This window comes from Malania oleifera, chromosome 4 (genome assembly GCF_029873635.1).
Source record: "Malania oleifera isolate guangnan ecotype guangnan chromosome 4, ASM2987363v1, whole genome shotgun sequence".
In the NCBI taxonomy this organism is placed as follows: domain Eukaryota; kingdom Viridiplantae; phylum Streptophyta; class Magnoliopsida; order Santalales; family Ximeniaceae; genus Malania; species Malania oleifera.
Window position 1 is genome coordinate 97,693,640 of NC_080420.1, and position 10,711 is coordinate 97,704,350.

Genomic DNA, 10,711 nt, shown 5'->3' on the forward strand with positions numbered 1-10,711 from the left:
AAAGTAAATGAGCTTCCCCACTAGTCTTTGATACCTCACCTTATCAGCTGGCACCTGGTCTGAATATTCTCCAAGCCTATGGTTCTGCACAATCGGCGTATCCACAGGTTTACACTCTAATAATCCCACTTCCGCTAATAAGTCTAGTACGTATTTTCGCTGAGAGAGGAATATGTCTTTTCTTGACCTCGCCACCTCTGTTCCCTGAAAAAACTTAAGCCCTCCCAAGTTTTTCATTTCAAATTCAGTAGACAATTGTTCTTGTAGCCTCGAGATCTCATCAACGTCATCCCCCGTAATTATCATATCATCCACATAGACTATTAATGTTGTCACCTTGCTTTGTCAGTGTTTCAGGAAGAGAGTATGGTCAGAGTTACTTTGGCGATAGCCATACTTCCTCATAGCTGAACTAAGTTGATCAAACCATGCTCGCGGTGACTTTTTTAGTCCATACAATGCCCTCTCCAGTTTACAAACAATTTTGTTTCCAGCCGATCCTATATATCCTGGAGGGATATCCATGTATACCTCCTCATCAAGGTTGCCATGAAGGAAAGCATTCTTCACGTCGAGTTGAGGTAGTGGCCAGTCCAAATTTGCTACAAGAGATAGTAAGACTCTAACAGTATTTAGTTTAGCTACTGGTGAGAAGGTTTTTGAGTAGTCTATGTCATACGTTTGGGTAAAACCCTTCGCCACAAGTCTCGCCTTGTATTGGTCAATTGATCCATCAGCCTTGTACTTTATAGAGAACACCCATTTGCATCCCACTATTTTTTTTTTACTTCCGGTAATGGGACCAACTTCCAGGTATTATTTTTCTTTAAGGCTTCTAGTTCTTCTTGCATTGTTTGCTCCCACTCTGGATCAAATAATGCCTCTTCAGCACTACTAGGAATATTATGGCAGGAGGATAGCGTTTGAGTGAAAATTCTTGAGCGGCTTGGACAAACCTTGAGTAGATACATAATTTGCAATTGGGTATTTGGAATTCCTTCCTTCTTTATCTGGGCTGTATCTGTTTGGCGCTTTCCCACGATTGTGTCTAAAAGGCAACACATAACCAGTAGAGGAATCCAAAATATTAGCATGTAAAGGTGCATTAGGAGTACCTACCTCAGGGACATTCTCAGGAGGAGGAGGGTCTTCGGACACTGAGGAGTGAGGGGACTAAGGGTACTCTGTATTTTCTACTTCTTCATTTTCAGCTTCTTCATTCCTAAATTCGACATATTAAATCTCTAGTGGTACCTCATGCGATTCAACCTCTCTATTTCCAATTTCATGCTCACCTACGGGGGCCATCAACCAATTCATCTCTTCTACTTGAGTCTCCCCTTAAAGGGAAGAATTGGGTACCAGTGAAGGATAGAAATTCTCGAACTCAAGAAATGTAACGTCCATGGTGATATAGGTTTGGTTGGTAGTGGGGTCATAGCAACGGAAGCCTTTTTTATGTAAACCATATCCCAAAAATAAGCACCAAACAACACATGGGTCCAGTTTGGTACGTTGATTCTTGTGGAGGTGGAAAAAAGCAACACACCCGAAAATTCTAGGAGGAAGCATCAATATTGAGGGAAGGGATACCATTTTGTAACGCCCCGACCTAGGTCTGCCAGGGTGCACTACATCTCTCCTCCTCCACCTGGACCAGACAACAGGAGGCGAGCCTTATCAAACTAATGACTAACCCCACAGACCAACATGTGTCCTTTTTTGTGTGTTTTATCCTCACTCACATACTTCCTGAAAAAATTTCCCAATAGATCACCCATCCCAAGATTACTCCAAGCCAAGCACGCTTAACTGTGGAGTTCTTTTTGGGAAGGCTCTCGAAAAGAAAGGTGCACCTTGTTGATATGGGTAGTAACATCAAATCCATTCTAAACCTTTCTTCCACGGAGTATCACATTCTCCCCCACTTACAGAACGCAACGTCCTCATTGAGAATACACATTTCCAAACCCAAGCGATGTGAATCTCATTATACTTCTAGTTGGGTAATGGCTCTAATACCATGCCAAACGTAACTTTCATTCATTCCATTTCCATAAAATTGAGTACAAGATATAGAGATACAAGAAACTATTTTAGGAAGCTATTTTATGTCTGTACAATATTTACGGCTACAATCATGTTTGACCCTTGAATGAAGGAATTACTAAATCTAAGATTTCCATAGCTTGCTAATTGCGGGACTCACGTCAACATGACAGTATACTCACACAAATTTTATAATCTTGAATTACTTGTACCACTTCCACATGACCAAATATTCCACGGGCATTATATTCTATGACGGATATAACATATTTGCCTCTAATGTTACTAAACAACTTAGAATCCATTTCTATCAAGCCAAACTTGGCATACCTTCTATCACAACGTACACTAAAAAAAATTCCAATAATCTTCTATCGCATATTTTTAAAAAAAAATTCATTAACATTGTCAAATCCTCCTCATTTCAAACACCAAAAATTCAACACAATCATATTCCATTCAAACATTTCGCCAAATAGAGTATAAGCACATTCAACTTCATGCAATTCAAAATACACTGCGATTGCAATCGCATCTAGCAGAATAATGATTTGCAGAATCTACCTATAAACAAATTGACCAAACTTTGGGTTAAAAAAAAAACAAGAAAGAAAGAAAAACACCACAGTTTTTCTACAAGTAAAATAAGCCCTCGATTCAGACGATGGGCGTCGGTACTGGGTGAAGCCTCTATGGTGGAATTTTTTTTTTTTCAAATAAATTGAGTGGGGTTTTCTACATAAATTTAAAGAAGCAAATTTTTAGGCAGCATACATGTGATCTAAGCATGATTTGAGATTGTAGAGATGGATAAGATCTAAGAGAGATATTTGGTCAAGAACATATCAAAAAAAAAAATCCACTACCTATTGAGAGAAACCATCCTAGCTCAATGGAATTGACCACTCGTGAATGCAAATTTTTAAAGCACGTCCATTAATTTATTGTCAAAAATGGTGATGCTTTGCTCATGTTTGTAGTTGTCAGGATTCATGAGGTGGCTGCTTTGACAATGCAATTATGGAGGCAAAAGTATCTGGTGAGATACACTGGAAAGAGAAACCAATTATGAACATATTAGGCTCCTCATCGTGGCAACCAAGGCCAAGGCTAAGCTTATTCCGATCCAGCACCAAGCGAGACGATCTACCATTTAACACAAGATGCACCAAGCTCCCTTTCTTGCTTAATTAGATGTCGATATTATATATCTACTATTTAATACAAGATGCACCAAGCTCCCTTTCTTGCTTAATTAGATGTTGATATTATACATATATATACTTTCATTTGAAACGTGTTATAAAATAAGTATTTATAATGAAAAGAACTAGTTTTAATTTATATTTAAATAAATACTTATTTTTAAAAATATTTTTATATTATTTTTTAAAGAAATAAAGGTATTTTAAAATATATATATATATATATATATTTCTTAAAGAATTACTTATATAACAAAGTACTTCTGATAAATAATTTCAAAGTACTTTTAGATAAGTATTTTTTTTTTCCATGATTACTTTTTTTGTAAAGCATATTTTTTTCATAAACACTTTTAAAACGATCTCTTTGTTGTTATACATATATGGATGCTGGTCGTACGTATTTTTTGAAGTACTATGACTGCGTGTGTATGTATTTATAACTTATTACTTGTAAAAACGAAAGAAAGAAGGCCAGAGAGAGTAAATTTTAAAAAAAAAAATCTAAATGAATAATTTTAAAAAATAAAAAAGCAAATTAAAGAGGATGAGAATGAGAATATTAATTGGAGGAATTAGGATTCAGGGAAAAGCAACGAGAAGGGAGTGCAGGGGCGATGCTGTGTTGATTTTATATTAATGGACTTCCCTTTCAATCCCTCAGACAAGGCGCAGGGAGTATTAAAAATCATACTAGCTAAACCACGTGAGGTAACTTCTTCCCTTCCCCACCTCCGGCAAGGCTTAATTTCTTTCCACAGTAGGGACGGCAAGAATGGCGTGGATCCCTCCGCCATGTGATCACCATCAATGAGGTGGGGTAAACCCTAGCTACTCCTCTTCACCCTACTTCACTGTTATGTACCATGCTTAATTTTTTTTATTTAAAAAAGAATTACAAAACATTTGATTCCCCGCCTTCACCATGTTTATATAAAAAAATAAAAATAAAAATTAGAACTGCCTGATGTAATTAAACTACATACATATAGTAAAATCAAATTAGTAAATCTATCATGTCCTTTCCGATTTGTACTGTCTAAGGGAGTCCAAATATATATATATAAAGCTGAATTAATGATGAGCCAACAGCTTTTCACAGCAGATATTGGGGGGGAGGGGGGTGGGGGCGACAGCTGAATCAACAGCCATCACCCACATTCGCTCTCATAACTCTGTCATTACTTCAACCCAAAATTTCAGGCTATTAAACTCCCAACAGTTAATGCATGGTACCCGCGTACTGCAAAATAACAGTACATGCAAACCTTCTGAAGAAAGAAAAAAGGTTAAAAAAAAAAATTATACCAACGACGATGTCAGCTGCAAGGTATGCTCCTTTTTTGTCGACCTAGAGAGTAGTGTAAAGAAAAATTATTGATGCTCTTTCCACGTGCTATTGTACTCCTCACTCTCCCTTAAAGAACTTTTTATGTCATCCTCGCATTGGCATGAGGAAACAATGTATTAGTATATGTTTGAGAAATCATACTCCTTTTACAATATATATATATATATGACACCCACTCTCTTTTAAATAACTTTAATATCATCCTCACATTGGCAAGAGGAAACTGTTAGATTACCACTTTACCTAAAAGCTTAAACTTTTAGGTTGTGGGCCAACAATATATATCAAATTTTAACACTCCCTCACATGTGCAGCCCGATAGCACGTGGAAAGATAAACAGATGACAAATAATGTCACAAAATAAAGACGGGTGACAAGATTAGAACTCAGGACCTCCTGGTAACCAGAGCTCTGATACCATGTTAGATAACCACTTTACCTAAAAGCTTAAACTTTTAGGTTGTGGGCTAACAATGTATATCAAGCTTTAACAGAAACAATATATTAGTATATGTTTGAGATCTCATACTCCTCTTATTTAATTACCAAATATAACAACAACAACAACAAACCTTAAGTATCATTAGGTGAGACTGGCTATAAGAATTATTTTCCCTTGATCAAGTACACTTTCCTTCACCAACTTAAAAACTATAATTAAGACCTTTTCTCATTACCTTGTTACAAGTTATTTTAGATCTACCTTCGTTCCTTCTACAACCACCAATAATAACTAATTCCCTACTCTTCGTTAGAGTACTACTTGGCCTATACTTCAAATGTCCTTTTTCTTATCTTATCTTCTACTAGAGCTACATCTACCTTATTACAAATATGTTGGTTCTTTAATTTATCCTTTAAAGTTACACCACTCATCCACCTTAGCATCCACATTTATGTAACTTCTACTTTTTGGGTACGATGCTTCTTAGTTACACAACATTTTGATTCAAATAGCAGTTTCCAAAGAACTTTCCTTTTTAGGATATTCTATGATCATGTAGCATGCCTGAAGCATTCCTCCATTTTAGTCAATTTTCTAAAGCTTATATCCTCCTTGATCTCTCCCTCCGCTCGCATAATAAATTCAAGATATTGAAATCTATGAGGGCTATTAATTTCTTGATTATCAAATTGTATCTTATCTCCAATATTTCCCCTTACTTGGCTGAAGTTACATTTCATGTATATTTTTTTCTTATTTCTAATTATTTTAAAGCCTTTAGACTTTAAATTTTTCTTTGAAGCTCTAATTAATATTCTTCTTCATTTCTACTTTTATCAATTAGCACAATATCATCTGCAATCAACATATACCAAATTAAAGGATCTTATTTTGGATATTTCTAGTGAATCCATCAATAACTAAAGCAAAAAGATACGAGCTCAAAGTAGTACCCCTTATGTGCTCCTATTGTGATTGAAAATTTTTTAGATTCTCCTCCTTCAATCTAAACATTAGTTATTACTCTATCATGTATATCCTTCATGAGATCTATATATCTCCTACATACTCCCTTCTTTTCTAAGACCCACCAAAGGATTTCTCAAGGTACTGTATCCTATGCTTTCTTTGAGTCAATAAAAACCATATGTAAATCCCTCTTCTTTAATTTCTCTAAACCTTTCAATCAACCTTCTTAGAAGATGGAAAGCTACTATTGTCGACCTCCTAGGCTTAAAACCAAATTGATTTTCCGAGACCCTCATTTCACTACGAAAAAAAGAAGACTTTTAGTAACAGTTTAAAATCGTCACTAATAATAGAAAATCGTCACTATAAATTATTAGTGACAGCATAGTGACACTCACGAATTAGTGACTATAACAGCTGTCTTAACTCACTATTAGTGACGATTTTGGAAATCGTCACTAATAATGGATTATTTGTGACGGAGCCAGGTTGTCACTAAAAGTATTGTAATACTATCACTATAACTGGCATTATAACTGATACTATTTTTGGCCTGAAAATCATCATTAAAGACATACTATTAGTAATGGTCTCAATATCGTCACCATTGTTTTTTTTAGCGACGGTTCATAATCGTCAGTATTGTCCTACTTTTAGTGACGACTTTATAGTTGTCACTATTGCCCTACTTTTAGTGACGATTAGCAACCGTCACTATTGCCCAACTTTTAGTGCTGTAAAATCATCACTAAAAGTTTCTAATAATTAATTTTTTTGTAATTTTTAAAAAAATGAATATATATATATATATATATATATATATGTATATACACACACACACACACATGGTATGTTTACATAACAAAAAATACAAACAAAAAAATATAGTTGCATCATTATCATCATGCTCATCGTCATTCTCATCATCATTTGATAGACCACAAACCCTACAAAGTAATAATTTTACAAAAAATTAGTATAAAATTTTTGAATATATACGTAGTATAAGTACAAATGATTTGATAGCAAGAATGATTATACATAGTTAAATAACAAATGATACAATTTCAAATATCTAAGTTTGATCACCTGGGGAGGAATTTTTGGGCCTCGTCAGTTCTAGTACGTCCACCTCAATGTCACAGACGTGTTGAAATTGACCCACTCTGTTTGGACCTCGTATGCCCGACTTGGACACTTGAGTGTTGAAATAAAATAAGTATAGATCTACTTACTTGCAATGTAAATTTGCTTCTAAGCGCCTAATTTTCAGCTGCGGAGGGAATTTTGGGCACCGTTAGTTTCGGCACATCCAGATCAATGTCACAGACATGTTGGAACTGACCTCACTCAATTTACACCTTATATGTTCGATTTGGACACCTGAGTCCTATGGATAAGGACAAAGCAATGAATAAGCTTGGCTTGATCAAACACTATGTAGAAATCAAGAAAGAGGCATGGCTTGCTCTATAGCACCTAATTAAAATCAACCTGAAGACTACTTTGCTAGTGGCTATCATCCCTTTTCATCTTATTGTGTGGGGCGGGGGGAGGTAGGGATCCTCAATACTTTGAGAAAGCCCTCACATTCTTGCTAGGCATATTGTCATCTGTGACTGGAGTAGCTTGTGAGCAAGTAACAATAAATAATGGAGTTGGCCAAGAATATACTTAGCTTGGAGCTAGGATGGTTGTTGAGATTGAGAAAAGGATCAAAAAAGGGAATACCACAAGATAACATATAAGAGCTTGACAAAAATCCCTTAATAGGAAGCAAAATAAAGATCTAGAAAATTTATTTTTTATTTGTGAGTCTAATTTGTATTATTATGTTCAATATAAAAAATATTTTCCCAACAAAATCAACTGTAAGACTACTTTGTCAATGGTTGCCATCTTATGTCATCTCACTGAGGGATCCTTACATCTTTGAGAAAGCCCTTAAATTCCATCCAAGCATACCATCATCTATGAGGACTAGTTTGTGAGCGTGAAACAAATGATGAACTTACCCAAGAATGTATAGTTGGCTTGGAGGATGGATGTAGTAGATCGTGTGACATGGAATAGTACTTTCAATGTGTTACAAATGAGTCAAAGGAAGCAAAAGTCCCCATAGTTACTATATACTTGAAGTTTGATGCATAGAAATTGTAAACAAAATCAAAATAGCATGCGTACAGTTGATACATAAAAATACTTGGGAAAAGAGCTCAAGACCCAATTCTTTCTTAATAATGTTTAGTTAAATACTTAGTGCAATTTACCTAATCTAAAGCACACTTGGACAACAAAAGAATATTTCAAACAATTCTTACTTTAAAGGTTTGATATGTAGGACATCTTAGAGAATGAAAAGTTGTTCTACATTCCTAAGAGCTTCAAATCATGGGCAAAAGTCTAACTTCATCTACAAAATGTTCAAGACTTACCTAGTGCACATGCATTTACAAAATGCTAGAGAAACTTCCCTCATGCATATGAAGAGTGATTAATCAAACCAAAATAGTGAAAAATCTTCCAAGAAATTCAAAGGCAAAAAGGGAGCCAACATCAAGGTATCATCTTCAAGGAATCATCGTTATCTTGGGCCTACAACACATTTTGTGCTAAGGGCTACATGGCATGCTTTTTATGTTGAGATCCTCTTCAAGTTATTGATTGCTCTCATAAGTCATCATTCAATGCCTTGCAATCTTCAATTGCTAAGCAGTCATAATGACAATATAAGGATGAGGATACAACCCTATGGTTGGCCAGGCTAAGGGTTTAATGTTTGTGGATATATGGATTAAAAGAAAAAAGAGAAACCTATGACATGGTGGATACCAAGGCTACCCACAAATTTATCTCACAAGGAGAAGAATAGAGACTCAACTTAAAGTTAATAAAGATTCAAAGGCACATGAAAGCAGTAAACTTATACTAAAGGTAGCGAGGCATACACATGTGAAGCTTGGTTAATGGAAGGGACATGTAAATTCTGCTGACATTCTATTAATAATGATTTCCAAGTGTATTTAGGATGAAAATCTTGAAAGGAAATAGGAGGGTTCTAATTCTTTTCTTTAGATGCTTTGTTTAGTGGTGGATTGCTATTGTATGGTTCAAGTTGTAGCAAAGAAAGAACATTCCTTAATGACATGCAATTCAAAAGGGTTTGAGAACCAACATATATCTCATTGTCGGTGATGGATGAAGATATAGGACAAGAGCTAGTGCTTGTTTCCTTCCAAGATCTTTAATGGAGTTCCAAGTTATAAGGCTAGATAATTTACAAAAAAAAAAAATCCTACCTTTAGTGTGGCACAAATATCTTCTTAAGAGAGTTCCTAGTGAAGAAAAAGAACTCAATTTTTAGTTGCTTCTTTACATAGCTTTAGTTAAACTTTAGTTATCCCAAAACAACCATTGTTCATAAGAATTCAATGTAGAATTCAATTTATTTGTTACACACAAAGTGGAGCAAATGCATTGAGTAGGAAGCTTAATTTTGTGAGTCACTAAATGGTAATACACTTGATGGTAGGAAAGGTTACCATGACATGCAAAAGTGAATTAAGGAGAATATTGAAAATCTAATGGGCCAAAACTTTATGAAGTTAGTGGGAAAAGGCAAAGCATGATAGCTAGTTCTTGTTAAAGAATGACTTACTATGGACACATGGATGTTGACTCCTTGTTCCTTAAACTGATGATTAAGATGACTCTTGCTATAGACATCTAAATGCAAAAAACATTGACATTATTGAAGTAGAGATGCTACTGATCATATATACAATATGAGATTGATGAGTATACGTTCACCTAGCTACCAAGACAAGGTCAAGTTAAAAAGGATTCCAAGGTAGTTGTAGTCCCTTCAAGTGACCAGAATGAGATTGTGGAAGAGTGTGTCACTTGACTTCATACACAATATGCCTATGGTAGAGGAGATGGGATCTATACGTGTGGTCACATATTTTTGAACTGCAATACTTTCATACCATCACTAAAATGTTTGCAGAGATCAACTCAATTGTTTTTCAATCACATTGCAAAGTATTATGGAGTTGCCCAAGAAATCATAATTAATTATGACAAAAGATTCAAAGAATACTTCTAACTTGTTTGAACTTTACAAAATTAGTGACTCATAATTTAATATCTTCTCAAACTATCCCTATAGACTGATGACTAAATAAAAAGATTCAATGCACTACTAAAGGAGTAGTTGTACCATTTTGTTGACACCAACAAGAAGAATTAAGTTTAGCTTCTTGATATGGCTTATTTATGTTTTATTGTCCAAAGAGATTAACAACTAATAAATGTCTTTTTAAGCTTGTTACATGCTTGTCGTTGTTGTTTCCTCACGCAATGAATGAACTGTAACATATATCTTCACCAAAGACTAGCTATAGAGACACAATGTGAAGATTACCAAAGTCTACATAAGGAAAGCTACCAAACTGGTGAAGAATGCACATATTGGGGGAAAATGGGAAACCTAATGCTTTTTAAGATCCATCTAGAATAAATCAGATCACTAAGAGGTTGAAATAGGAGACAACTTTCAAAAATGAAGGAATAGTCACCATCTTGGCCAAAGTCGGAAAGACCTCTTATAATGTTGAACCTCTAACTTGGATAAAAGTGAGTCATGTATTTTGCATTAGTTGCCTCAACTCATTAAACACTGACACTAT